General features: G+C 61.5%; 1 protein-coding gene across 3 annotated transcripts in view; it reads right to left on the reverse strand.

Moving 5' to 3' along the window:
* ptprb (protein tyrosine phosphatase receptor type b) overlaps positions 1-14,726 on the reverse strand; it is a 169,023-nt gene that overhangs the window by 71,381 nt on the left and 82,916 nt on the right. The window lies entirely within an intron of this gene.

A 14,726-nucleotide genomic window follows, 5' to 3' on the forward strand; every position in this document is an offset into this window, starting at 1 on the left:
CCTTTGTAGCACAGTGGTTAGCACTGTTGCTTTACAGCGCCAGGGACCCGCGTTTGATTCCCGGCATGGGTAACTGTCTGTGCGGAGTCTGCACGTTCTCCCCATGTCTGCGTGAGTTTCCTCCCACAATTCACGAAAGACGTGCTGTTAGGTGAATTGGACATCCCGAATTCTCCCTCAATGGACCCGAACAGGCGCCGGAATGTGGCAACTGGGGGGTTTTCACAGTAACTTCATTGTAGTGTTAATGTAAACCTACTTGTGACACCAATAAATATTATTATTGTTATAAAAAATGGGGCGGATTCTCTGATCCCACGCCGGGTTGGAGAATCGACGGGTGCTGCCGTGAATCCCGCCCCCGCCGCCGCCGAATTCTCCAAAAGGTGAAAAGTCGGCGGGGCGTCTATCGCGCCGCCCGCCTCGGTTAATGGCAGGGGCGGGCGGGAGACAATGGACTCCGGGGCTGCCCATATTCTCCCGGCCGGATGGGCCAAAGTCTGACCACGGGTCACGTCGGCGTAAATCAAAACACCTTTTTAACGGCGTCAACCAGTGCTGACGGTTGACACCGTCCAGCGTGGAGGTACGTCACGGCCTAGGGGGTGGCCGCAGGAGAGGTGATGGCGTGGCCACAGTCTGTGTGTGTGGGGGAGAGGTGTGTGTGGGTGTGTGTGCAGCAGGGGGGTGGGGGCTTCGGGGGAGTGCCGGGGACGGGGGGGATGAGTGCTGGCGAGGGGGATGGGGGGGGGCGAGGGGGACGGGGGTGGGGTGGGGTGAGTGCCGGGTACAGGGGGGGGGGGGAAAGAGTGCCGTGTACGGGGTGGGGTGAGTGCCGGGTACGGGGCGTGGGGGTGAGTGCTGGTTACGGAGGGGGGGGGGTGAGTGCCGGCGAGGAGTCGGGGACGGGGGCGTGAGTGCCGGCGAGGGGGACGGGGGGGGGGATGAGGAATAGGGGGGATGAGTGCCGGGTACGGGAGGGTGAGTGCCGGGGAGGGGGGGGTGAGTGCCGGCGAGGGGGACGGGGGGATAAGTGCCGGAGAGGGGGAGTGAGTGCCGGGTACGGGAGGGTGAGTGGCGGGGAGGGGGGGTGAGTGCCGGCGAGGGGGATGGGGGGGGTTGAGGAATGGGGGGGATGAGTGCCGGGTACGGGAGGGTGAGTGCCGGGGAGGGGGGTGAGTGCCGGCGAGGGGGACGGGGGGATGAGTGCCGGGGAGGGGGAGTGAGTGCCGGGTACGGGGGGATGAGTGCCGGTTAGGGGGGGGTGAGTGCCGGGGAGGGGGATGGGGGGATGAGTGCCGGGGAGCGGGAGTGAGTGACGGGTACGGGGGGGGGTGAGTGCCGGGGAGGGGGGGTGAGTGCCGGCGAGGGGGACGGGGGGGATGTGTGCCGGGGAGGGGGGGTGAGTGCCGGCGAGGGGGACGGGGGGGATGAGTGCCGGGGAGGGGGAGTGAGTGCCGAGTACGGGAGGGATGAGTGCCGGGGAGGGGGGGGTGAGTGCGGGCGAGGGGGACGGGGGGGATGAGTGCCGGGGAGGGGGAGTGAGTGCCGAGTACGGGAGGGATGAGTGCCGGGGAGGGGAGGTGAGTGCCGGGGAGGGGGGGGGTGAGTGCCGGGGAGGGGGGGGGTGAGTGCCGGGGAGGGGGTTGGGGGGATGAGTGCCGGGGAGCGGGAGTGAGTGACGGGTACGGGGGGTTGAGTGCCGGCGAGGGAGACGGGGGGGGGGGATGAGTGCCGGGGAGGGGGAGTGAGTGCCGAGTACGGGAGGGATGAGTGCCGGGTACGGGGGGATGAGTGCCGGGTAGGGGGGGGTGAATGCCGGCGACGGGGACGGGGGGGATGAGTGCCGGGGAGGGGTACGGGGGGGTGAGTGCCGGGGAGGGGGTTGGGGGGATGAGTGCCGGGTACGGGGGGATGAGTGCCGGGTAGGGGGGGTGAATGCCGGCGACGGGGACGGGGGGGATGAGTGCCCGGTACGGTGGGGTGAGCGCCGGGGAGGGGGGGGTGAGTGCCGTCAAGGGGGACGGGGGGATGAGTGCCGGGGAGGGGGACGGGGGGGATGAGTGCCGGGTACGGGGGGGGGGTGAGTGCCGGGTACGGGGGGGATGAGTGCCGGGTACGGGGGTGTGAGTGCCGGGTACGGGGGGGATGAGTGCCGGGTACGGGGGGGTGAGTGCCGGGAACGGGGGGGATGAGTGCCGGGTACGAGGGTGGATGAGTGCCGGGAACGGGGGGGATGAGTGCCGGGAACGGGGGGGATGAGTGCCGGGTACGGGGGGATGAGTGCCGGGTACGGGGGGGGGTGAGTGCCGGGGACTGGGGGGGATGAGTGCCGGGTACGGGGGGGTGAGTGCCGGGAACGGGGGGGATGAGTGCCGGGTACGAGGGGGGATGAGTGCCGGGAACGGGGGGGATGAGTGCCGGGTACGGGGGGGTGAGTTCGGGTACGGGGGGGTGAGTGCCGGGGACGGGGGGGATGAGTGCCGGGTACGTGAGGATGAGTGTCGGGGACGGGGGCGGGAGACGGGGGGCGAGGGCAAGGGAGTTTGTCCGCCTGGCCAGGTGCCATCCTCCATCAGTCGCGCCCATGCAGCCCATGCCACCTGGCTGGGGGGAGAGGGGGTATGGACAATGATGACATGTCAACCCCCCCGTAGGCCATCATGTTTTCTGGTCAGCCAGCGATGTTGGCCGCCGTGGCGGCAGCCGCTATTCTCCATGTTGCCGTGGAGGAGGAGCGTGCCAGAGAGGCGGCGCAGACTGCCGCAGAGGAGCATGCCGCAGAGGGGCAGGCGGCAACCGCCCAGGCTGGAGGGACAGCCGCCCGACAGGACAAGGAGGAGGAGCAGGGGGAGCACGTAGTGGAGGAGGAACACGAGGAGGGGGAGGAGGACGTCGCGGCGCCATGGCAACGGAGGCACCCGAGGAGGCCCCGTGTGTACCGGCCCCGACTGTCATACCAGGACCTCATGGACCGGTAATGCACGAGGAGACTCCGGATGAGCCGGGAAACCGTGGCACACATCTGCCACATGCTGGCATACCTAGCACTGCGTGGCACTGGGGGGGGGGGAGACACCCTCTCCCCGTGTCCTGTCAATGTTACGGTGGCCCTGAACTTTTATGCCACAGGGTCATTCCAGATGCCAGGGTGGGACCTGTCCAGCATCTCGCAGACATCGGTGCACCGGTGCATCCGGGCAGTGACAGATGCCCTATATGCCATGGCGCACCGCTACATCCGCTTCCCTGTGGACCGGGCCAGCCAGGATGCCCGGGCCGTGGGCTTCTCTGCCGTGGCCGGGTTTCCCATGGTCCAGGGCGCGATTGATGGGATGCACGTCGCCGTGCGGCCAGCTGCAGATAACAGGGCCGTGTTTACAAATAGGAAGGGGACCTATTCCATGAACATCCAGGTGGTCTGTGATCACCGCATGATTATCCTGCACGTCTGCGCCCGGTACCGGGGAAGTGTACATGACTCATACGTGTTGTCGCGGTCTTACATCCCAGGCATGCACGAGGGACGCCCCCCCCCCCCCCGGCTGAGGGGCTGGTTGCTGGGCGACAGGGGTTACCCGTTGCAGTCTCGGCTGATGACGCCTGTACGGAGGCCACGCGATGAGGCGGAGAACCGCTACAATGATGCCCGTGTAGCGACAAGGGGAGTGATAGGTGCTTTGGCGTGCTCAAAATGCGTTTCAGGTGCCTGGACCTCTCTGGGGGCGCCCTCCAGTATCGGTCAGATAGGGTCGGCCGCATCATTGTGGTGTGCTGCGTCCTGCACAACATAGCCCAACAGAGGGGCGATGTGCCGCAGGCAGAGGAGGGCGGAGTGGAGGAGCAGCAGGAAGAGGCACAGTCCTCCCCAGATGAGGGGGATGGGAGCAATGGTCAGGGCAGACGGGCTAGACACGGGCGGGTGGCTGTCCACCGTTACCGGCTGGGCCAGCGGGCACGGGACAGGCTGATAGCCGCCCGCTTCACTGACTAGGGGGCGTGGGAATCGGCGAGTATGGCCGCACACCATGGCAACCCCCTCACACCCTCACCCCCCCCCCACCCATCCACCCACCTAGCACCCGCACCCCCCCCCAACCACACCCACCCCACCCTCATGCACACCACCCCTCCATTGCAGATCCACCTGCGGCACGACGGCCGGGCTCTCACGGGTGCTGGTGGAAGCGTGTCTATCGCAGGCCATGGAGGATGATGACAACCCGCTCTGCAATGAGCTCCTGGCTCCACATCGTTGGACTATGTCTGACCCATGGCCACAGTACCACCATCCACCCGGACCATCCCTGCATGCGGCTGTGACACTGCAGCGCATGGTCCCGCCCTCTGCCCGGGGAGATGGTGTGGGCGGCCCAGGGGGAAGGGGCCAGACTCACCTGAGACCGACGTAAGACCACCCCTCGCACACACACACTGGCGCTCAACGTACATGACACCCCCGCACGCTTTGGACAGAGCACAAAGGCAGCTTCTGTAGGTGTTAAAGTGATTTTAATAACAAACAGTACGTACACGTGCCCTAGCCCCTAAAACTCATCTGTGCCCTGCACCCGTGCCAACTTACTCAGTGTCTAATTGTTTGGCCTTACGGGCCCTTTGACTACATCTACGTGGTTCCCCAGACGGTACAGCAGAACTGGAGGTGGACTCCTGCGATTCCTGCCCTCTGATTTGGGATCCCTTTGGCGGCCCTTTCCTGGGGCGTCCTGGCCTAGATGGGCCAGGCTGTGGCCCGGGCGCCTGGGATGGCGAGCTGCCAGCCTGTCCTGCCCGTTGCCCACCCGATGCACCTGGGACGGAAGGGGGGGAGTCCGAGGTGCTGTACTGTTCCTGGACCTCCCCTACAGGGGGACCAGGGACGGGCGTCAGCATCGCCTCCTCCCTTGGGTGCCCAATGGCCCCCAGGCCTCTACATGGGTCGGGGGTGCGAACGGACCGGCCATCCGACGCCCCTCCGACACCTGGCACTGCCAGTCCTGGAGGCCCGCCCTGGTATCGACAAGGGTCTGCAGGTTTGCAGCCATGGAGCTCAGGGAGTTGGCCATCCCTGTATGTGACTGTGCGACGCCGGCTAGCACATGGGCAATGGCGCCAATGCCCTCAGCGATGGCCTGCTGAGACTGGGCCATGGCCTGCTGAGACAGAGCTACGGCGTTGAGTGCCTCTGCCATCTGCCGCTGGCGCTGGCTCATGGCCTCCTGTGAGAGGGCAGCCATGTCCTGGGCCACTGACGCCGCCTGCACGGAAAGCCTCAGGCCTCGCAAACCGCTCCCCGTGTCTTCCACCGTCGCATTGCCTCCACCGCGGACGCCACTCATGCGGTGTTGGCCTGGGTGGCACGCATGACTGGCACCACCCCCACGCCCTGGACACGGGTGCACTCCTCCACCTGCGACTGCAGCCGTTGCAAGCGGGCCGTCACCCTCTTCGCTCGTCCCAGGTTCGGTGGTTGCATCGGGGCTCTGGGTGGGAGTCGTAACCCCGGAAACCCGGGATCCATCTGGGTGGCAGATGTTCGCTTGCGCCAGGATGCCCTCCGACCGCCCGGCCCCTCTGCTTCTCCTACCTCCACCTGCTGTACCGGGACGGCTGTGTTGTGCGCACCAGTGAGTGTACCAGACGCCTCATCGCTAAAGTGCCCAACAGAGGTGAGCGTCTCTGCGATGGTGGAGGGTGTTGGAGATAGCAGTGGCGTTGTGTCGTGCTCTTCGTCCCACTCTGAGTCCATGGCACTTTGGGGTGGGTGTTCGTCTCCACCCATCCACTCTCAGTCACTGTCCGGTATTTCGGTTTCCTGGGTAGGGGTCTCCTGGGTAGGGGTCTCCTGGGTAGGGGTCTCCTGGGTAGGGGTGTCCTGGGTAGGGGTGTCCTGGGTAGAGGTGTCCTGGGTAGTGGTGTCGTGGGTAGGGGTGTCCTGGGTAGGGGTGTCCTGGGTAGGGGTGCCCTGGGTAGTGGTTTCGTGGTTCGGCTGCGACGGGGGCCTGTGGCTGCCCCGCTCGTCGCTGGGTGGCACACGCCTGCGTCGCCGGAACCGCACCAAATGGGGGCGTTGTCTCACTATTGCTCCAGGTCTCTCCGTCTCCCGTGGTTGCCCTGGGGCATCCTGCGGGCGTCGCATGCCAGAGGGTCCGGGTCTCTCCGTATCCCGTGGTCGCCCTGGGGCATCCTGCGGGCGTCGTGTGCCAGAGGGTCCGGGTCTCTCCGTATCCCATGGTCACCCTGGGGCATCCTGCGGGTGTCGCGTGCCAGAGGGTCCGGGTCTCTCCGTATCCCGTGGTCACCCTGGGGCATCCTGCGGGTGTCGCGTGCCAGAGGGTCCGGGTCTCTCCATATCCCGTGGTCGCCCTGGGGCATCCTGCGGGCGTCGCATGCTGGAGGGTCCGGGTCTCTCTGTCTCCCGTGGCCTCTGAGGGGCATCCTGCGGGCGGTCAGCATCTGCGGGAATGGATGCCTCGACGCTTGCTCCTGCGTTACACAATGAAGCATGCATGGTTAGACACGCAGGCAGTGATCAGGTGATTTGGGGGAGGGGGGATATGGGGGAGGGGGGATATGGGGATGTGGGGGATATGGGGGAGGGGGGATATGGGGAAGGGGATATGGAGATATGGGGGAAGGGGATATGGGGGAAGGGGGATGTGGGGGATTTGGGGAGGGGGGATATGGGGGAGGGGGGATATGGGGGAGGGCGGATATGGGGGGATATGAGGGAGGGGGGATATAGGGATATGGGGGATGTGGGGGATATGGGGGAGGGGGATATAGGGAAGGGGATATGGGAGATATGGGGGAAGGGGGATATGGGGGAAGGGGGATGAGGGGGGATATGGGGGAGGGGGATATGGGGGAGGGGGATATGGGGAGGGGGGATATGGGGAGGGGGATATGGGGTGGGGGATATGGGGAGGGGGATATGGGGGAGGGAGGATGTGGGGAATATGGGGGAGGGGGGATCTGGGGAATATGGGGGAGGGGGGATATGGGGGAGAGGGGATATGGGGACGGGCTGTCCGTGGCTAACTTGCTGCGTGGGCCCTTGACCTCTGCATCGGCAACCTCCTGGTCCTCAGGTCCGCCAGCCAGTTCTAGGGCCCTTTCCTCATGTACGGTGAGTGGCCTCTCATCAGCGGGGCCCCCTCCAGTCCTCTCATGCTCCCTATTGTCGTGTGCGCGTTTCTCCTGTGGGGGGCGGGTGGGTGTCAGGGGTAAAGGGCAACAGTGTTAGACAGGTATATGAATGCACGCCATCGGTTGCGCGTATAGTGCAGAGGTTAGGATTAGGGTTGGTTTCACCTGGGGGGGTGCCGCACATCGGGCAGGGAGGGGGGGGGGGGACTCACCCTGGCTGCCCTGACGTGGTCGCTCTCCTGCACTGGGTGCCTGTCCGTGGTGTCAGAGCCACCTCCCTCCACAGACGCCGGCTGTGGCGTGGGGCGACACTGCGGTTGTGTCCGGGGTACAGGGACTCCCTCTTCTCCTCCACTGCGTCCAGGAGCACCTCGATGTCACGGTCCTGGAACCTCCGGTCTGCTCGGCGGCCGGCCATCTTGTCAGGTCTTCCAGGGTGGTGGGGGTGGGGGCCTCTTTTGAGCCATCACGCCGCGCGGCGTCACCATCCACGTCAGGTGACGCCATCGCGAATGGCGTCACACCGCTGCTAGCCCATTCGGAGCCAGTGAATTTGCGTTGTTTGGGGGGGGGGCCCGACGCCGGAGTGATCCGAGCCATTTTTGGCGCCGGGTCCCAGACATCGCGCCAGTTTTCGGAGAATCCCGCCCATGATCCCTCAAAAAACTTTAAAATCATCTATGGTTTCCTCCTCATTCTGGATTTGGTGATCATTTTCCCCACAGAAAAGAGTTGAATTTTTAAAATCCACCTGTATTTTCATGAATTTTAGAAAAGAGGTAGTGAGATCAAAGATGGAGAGAATTGGAAGTTTGTTTTCCTAGACACTAGACAATAAGGAATTTCTCAGTTTTATTTGGGTGTTCAGAGAGGTACTTCTCACCATTGTGACAGAAAAACCTTTGGATCTTTCCTGGTCTAAGAACAGAACAGAGATATCAAGAAGGCAATAGAAATTTGAGAAACAGGTCACTGCACAGGGTAAATCTGCAATAGACAGACTGCAGGGAGAGTGGGAGTACGGGGAGAGCGGGAATGAGGGGAGAGTGGCACTGTGGGGGTAGTGGGAATGAAGGAAGAGTGGGATTGTGGGGAGAGTGGGAATGCGGGGAGAGAGGGAATAATGGAAATGCGGGGAGAGTGGGAATGAGGGGAGAGTGGCACTGTGGGGTAGTGGGAATGAAGGAAGAGTGGGATTGTGGGGAGAGTGGGAATGTGGGGAGAGAGGGAATAATGGAAATGCGGGGAGAGTGGGAATGTGGGGAGAGTGGGAATGCAGGGAGAGGGAATGCAGGGAGAGTGGGAATGCAGGGAGAGTGGGAATAATGGAAATGCGGGGAGAGTGGGACTGTGGGGAGAGTGGGAATGCAGGGAGAGAGGGAATGCAGGAAAATGGAATGCAGGGAGAGTGGGACTGAAGGGGAGAGTGGGAATGCAGGGAGAGTGGGAATGCGGGGAGAGTGGGAATGCGGGGAGAGTGCGATTGTGGGGAGTGGGAATGCAGGGAGAGTGGGAATGCAGGGAGAGCGGGAATGCAGGGAGAGCGGGAATGCAGGGAGAGTGGGACTGTGGGGAGAGTGGGAATGCAGGGAGAGTGGGAATGCAGGGAGAGCAGGAATACAGGGAGAGTGGGACTGTGGGGAGAGTGGGAATGTGGGGAGAGTGGGACTGTGGGGGGAGTGGGAATCCAGGGAGAGGGAATGCAGGGAGAGCGGGAATGCAGGGAGAGTGGGAATGAAGGGAGAGTGGGACTGTGGGGAGAGTGGGAATGTGGGGAGAGTGGGACTGTGGGGGGAGTGGGGCTGTGGGAGCAGCGGGAATGCAGAGAGAATGAGAATGCAGGGAGAGTGGGAATGCAGGGAGATTGGGACTGTGGGGAGAGTGGGTATGCAGGGAGAGTGCGACTGTGGGGAGAGTGGGAATCCAGGGAGAGGGAATGCAGGGAGAGCGGGAATGCAGGGAGAGTCGGAATGCAGGGAGAGGGAATGCAGGGAGAGTGTGACTAGTGGGAATGCGGGGAGAGTGGGAATGCGGGGAGAGTGGGAATGCAGGGAGAGTGGGAGTGCAGGGAGAGTGGGAATGCGGGGAGGGTGCGACTCTGGGGAGAGTGGGAATGCGGGGAGAGTGGGACTGTGGGAGCAGTGGGAATGCAGAGAGAATGAGAATGCAGGGAGGGTGGGAATTCAGGGAGATTGGGACTGTGGGGAGAGTGGGTATGCAGGGAGAGTGCGACTGTGGGGAGAGTGGGAATGCGGGGAGAGTGGGACTGTGGGGAGAGCGGGAATGCAGGGAGAGAGGGAATGCAGGGAGAATAGGAATGCAGAGAGAGTGGGAATGCAGGGAGAGGGAATGCAGGGAGAGTGGGAATGCAGGGAGAGTGGGACTGTGGGGAGAGTGGGAATGCGGGGAGAGTGAGACTGTGGGAAGAGTGGGAATGCGGGGAGAGTGGGACTGTAGGGGGAGCGTGAATGCAGGGAGAATGGAAATGAAGGGAGAGCGGGAATGCAGGGAGAGTGGGAATGTGGGGAGAGTGGGACTGTGGGGACAGCGGGAATGCAGGAAGAGTGGGAATGCAGGGAGAGCGGGACTGTGGGGGGAGCGCGAATGCAGGGAGAGCGGGAATGCAGGGAGAGTGGGAATGCTGGGAGAGTGGGAATGCAGGGAGAGGGAATGCAGGGAGAGCGGGAATGCAGGGAGAGTGGGAATGCAGGGAGAGTGGGAATGCGGGGAGAGTGTGACTGTGGGAAGAGTGGGAATGCGGGGAGAGTGGGACTGTAGGGGGAGCGTGAATGCAGGGAGAATGGGAATGCAGGGAGAGTGGGAATGTGGGGAGAGTGGGACTGTGGGGAGAGTGGGTATGCAGGGAGAGTGCGACTGTGGGGAGAGTGGGAATGCAGGGAGAGTGGGAATGCGTGCAGAGGGGGACTGTGGGGAGAGTGGGAATGCGGGGAGAATGGGAATGCAGGGAGAGCGGGAATGCAGGGAAAGTGGGAATGCAGGGAGAGGGAATGTAGGGAGTGTGCGACTGTGGGGAGAGTGGGACTGTGGGGAGAGCGGGAATGCAGGGAGAGCGGGAATGCAGGGAGAGGGCATGCAGGGAGAGGGCATGCAGGGAGCGCGGGAATGCAGGGAGAGTGGGAATGCAGGGAGAGGGAATGTAGGGAGAGGGCAACTGTGGGGAGAGTGGGAATGCAGGGAGAGTGGGAATGCAGGGAGAGTGGGAATGCATGGAGAGTGGGAATGCAGGGAGAGGGAATGCCGGGAGAGTGCGACTGTGGGGAGAGTGGAAATGCGGGGTGAGTGGGAATGCAGGGAGAGTGCGACTGTGGGGAGAGTGGGAATGCAGGGAGAGTGGGAATGCAGAGAGAGTGGGAATGTGGGGAGAGTGGGACTGTGGGGAGAGTGGGAATGCGGGGAGAGTGGGATGTAGAGAGTGGGAATGAAGGGAGAGTGGGAATGTAGGGAGAGTGGGAATGCACGGAGGGTGGGACTGTGGGGGGAGCGGGAATGCAGTGAGAGTGGGAATACAGGGAGAGTGGGAATGCAGGGAGAGTGGGAATGCAGGGAGAGTGCGACTGTGGGGTGAGTGGGAATACGGGGAGAGTGGGACTGTGGGGGGAGCGGGAATGCATGGAGAGTGGGAATGCAGGGAGTGTGGGAATGCAGGGAGAATGGGAATGCAGGGAGAGTGGGAATGCATGGAGAGTGCGAATGCGGAGAGAGTGGAACTGTGGAGGGAGCGGGAATGCAGGGAGAGTGGGAATACAGGGAGAGAGGGAATGCAGGGGGAGTGGGAATGCAGCGAGAGTGCGACTGTGGGGTGAGTGTGAATGCGGGGAGAGTGGGACTGTGGGGGGAGCGGGAATGCAGGGAGAGTGGGAATGCAGGGAGTGTGGGAATGCAGGGAGAGTGGGACTGTGGACAGAGGGTATGGAAAGGGAGAAGTTAGTGGGGGAGATTTTGAGAGTGGACAGGAGATACGCAGAGGCCCCGGAGGAAAGATTACTTGGGGAAAGACGACGGCTCCAGACGGAGTTTGACCTGTTGACCATAGGGAAGGCGGAGGCACAGTGGAGGAAAGCGCAGGGGGCGACCTACGAGTATGGGGAAAAGGCTAGTCGGATGCTGGCACACCAGCTCCGTAAGAGGATGGCAGCGAGGGAAATAGGGGGAGTCAAAGATGGAAGGGGAGCCACGGTTCGGAGTGCAACGAAAATAAACGAGGTATTCAAGGCCTTTTATGAAGAGCTGTACAGATCCCAGCCCCCAGCGGGGGAAGAGGGGATGAGACAATTCCTAGATCAGCTGAGATTCCCGAGGGTGGAGGAGCAAGAGGTGGCTGGTTTGGGGGCACCAATTGGGTTGGAGGAGCTGAGCAAGGGTTTGGGGAGTATGCAGGCGGGGAAGGCCCCGGGAATGGACAGATTCCCGGTGGAGTTCTACAGGAAGTATGCAGACCTCTTGGCCCCGCTACTGGTGAGGACCTTTAATGAGGCAAGAGAGGAGGGGTCCCTGCCCCCGACAATGTCGGAGGCAACAATTTCTTTGATCCTAAAGCGGGACAAGGACCCACTGCAATGTGGATCGTACAGGCCGATCTCGCTCCTCAATGTGGATGCAAAGTTGCTGGCAAAAGTGCTGGCCACGAGGATCGAGGACTGTGTCCCGGGGGTAATCCACGAGGACCAGACGGGATTTGTAAAGGGCAGGCAACTAAACACCAATGTGCGGCGGCTCTTAAACGTGATAATGATGCCATCGGAGGAGGGAGAGGCGGAGATAGTGGCAGCTATGGACGCGGAGAAGGCCTTTGACCGAGTAGAGTGGGAGTACCTCTGGGAGGTGCTGCGTAGGTTTGGGTTTGGGGTAGGGTTTATCAATTGGGTTAAGCTGCTTTACAGAGCCCCGATGGCGAGTGTCGTGATGAACCGGCGGAGGTCGGAGTACTTTCGACTGTACCGAGGGACAAGGCAGGGGTGCCCCCTGTCCCCCCTGTTGTTTGCATTGGCGATCGAACCATTAGCCATGTCATTGAGGGAGTCTAATAAATGGAGGTGGGTAGTCCGAGGGGGAGAAGAGCATCGGGTGTCGCTATATGCGGATGACCTGTTGCTGTACGTGGCGGATCCAATGGAAGGGATGGTGGAGGTCATGCAGACTCTAAGGGAGTTTGGGGAGTTTTCGGGCTATAAGCTCAATGTAGGGAAGAGTGAGCTCTTTGTATTACAGGCGGGGGGACAAGAAAGAGGGATAGGGGACCTACCGCTGAGGAGGGCGGAGGGGAGCTTTCGGTATCTGGGGATCCAGATAGCCAGGAGTTGGGGGACCCTACATAAACTGAATCTGACAAGGTTGGTGGAGCAAATGGAGGAGGATTTCAAAAGATGGGACATGTTACCGCTCTCGCTGGCGGGTAGAGTGCAGTCGGTCGAAATGGTGGTCCTTCCGAGGTTTCTGTTTGTGTTTCAGTGCCTTCCCATCGTGATCACTCAGGCCTTTTTTAAGAGAGTAGGCAGGAGTATTATGGGGTTTGTGTGGGCGAATAAGACCCCGAGAGTAAGGAGAGGGTTCCTGGAATGCAGTAGGGACCGAGGAGGGTTGGCGCTGCCAAACCTGGGGAGCTACTACTGGGCAGCAAATGTGGCGATGATCTGCAAGTGGGTTATGGAGGGAGAGGGGGCGGCATGGAAGAGGATGGAGATGGTGTCCTGTAAAGGAACGAGCCTGGGGGCGTTGGTGACGGCACCGCTGCCGCTCTCGCCGACAAAGTATACCACGAGCCCGGTGGTGGCGGCAACGCTAAGGATCTGGGGCCAGTGGAGACGGCACCGGGGTGCAATGGGAGCATTGGGGTGGTCCCCGATCAGGGGTAACCACCGGTTTGTCCCGGGGAAGATGGATGGGGGGTTCCAGAGCTGGCATCGGGCGGGGATTGGAAGAATGGGGGACCTGTTCATTGACGGGACGTTTGCGAGCCTAGGGGCACTGAAGGAGAAGTTCGAGTTACCCCCGGGAAATGCCTTTAGATATATGCAGGTGAGGGCTTTTGTGAGGCGACAGGTGAGGGAATTCCCGTTGCTCCCGGCACAAGAAGTTCAAGATAGGGTGATCTCGGGTGTATGGGTCGGGGAGGGCAAGGTGTCGGAAATACACCAGGAGTTGAAAGAAGAGGGGGAAGCGCTGGTAGAAGAGTTGAAGGGTAAATGGGAGGAGGAGCTGGGGGAGGAGATCGAGGAAGGTCTGTGGGCTGATGCCCTAGGTAGGGTTAATTCCTCCTCCTCCTCCCTGGGAATGCAGGGAGAGTGCGAATGCGGAGAGAGTGGAACTGTGGGGGGAGCGGGAATGCAGGCAGAGTGGGAATGCAGGGAGAGTGGGAATGCAGGGAGAGTGGAAATGCGGGGAGAATGGAACTGTGGGGGGGAGCGGGAATGCAGGGAGAGTGGGAAAGCAGGGAGAGTGGGAATGCAGGGAGAATGGGAATGCAGGGAGAGTGGGAATGCAGGGAGAGTGGGACTGTGGGGGGAGCGGGAATGCAGGGAGAGTGGGACTGTGGGGGGAGCGGGTATGCAGGGAGAGTGGGAATGCAGGGAGAATGGGAATGCAAGGAGAGTGGGAATGCAGGGAGAGTTGGAATGCAGGGAGAGTGGGACTGTGGGGGGAGCGGGAATGCAGGGAGAGTGGGAATGCAGGGAGAGTGGGAATGCAGGGAGAATGGGAATGCAAGGAGAGTGGAAATGCAGGGAGAGTTGGAATGCAGGGAGAGTGGGACTGTGGGGGGAGCGGGAATGCAGGGAGAGTGGGACTGTGGGGGGAGCGGGAATGCAGGGAGAGTGGGAATGCAGGGAGAATGGGAATGCAAGGAGAGTGGGAATGCAGGGAGAGTTGGAATGCAGGGAGAGTGGGACTGTGGGGGGAGCGGGAATGCAGGGAGAGTGGGACTGTGGGGGGAGCGGGAATGCAGGGAGAGTGGGAATGCAGGGAAAGTGGGAATGCAGGGAGAGTAGGACTGTGGGGGGAGCGGGAATGCAGGGAGAATGGGAATGCAGGGAGAGTGGGAATGCAGGGAGAGTGGGAATGCAGGGAGAGTGGGACTGTGGGGGCAGCGGGAATGCTGGGAGAATGGGAATGCAGGGAGAGTCAATCTGCCCTGGGTTGTAGCATGTAGAAGGTTTATTCAGTTTAAGATTACTTGCTGATGTTATCTTGTATTATTTTGCAAATCTAAGTTGTACCATTTGAACCGTTGTTCGGTGTGTCCTGACTGAAGAATACATTTGTTTGATGGTTTGAACTAATCTTTCCCCAGCTACTGTTAACTCAGTCTGCCATTAGAGAGCTTAAAGAGATGGGCATACAGTGGACACAAATATCTGCTCCAGATCACAAGAAGACACTATTGTTACATCCCCCAAGGTTCGGCAATTATACAAGGAGGCAGAGGCCAGTGTGAGCTAAGATCCACAGACCAATTACGAGAGTTAAATGCTGTCAATCTCCAGCTCAGCACTTCAAAATCACTCAAGTGGGTGATTGGAATGCACTTAACACTCTTTGATGTGGTTGATGTTTGTAAACAC

The sequence above is a fragment of the Scyliorhinus torazame genome, chromosome 19 (assembly GCF_047496885.1).
Source record: "Scyliorhinus torazame isolate Kashiwa2021f chromosome 19, sScyTor2.1, whole genome shotgun sequence".
NCBI lineage: Eukaryota > Metazoa > Chordata > Chondrichthyes > Carcharhiniformes > Scyliorhinidae > Scyliorhinus > Scyliorhinus torazame.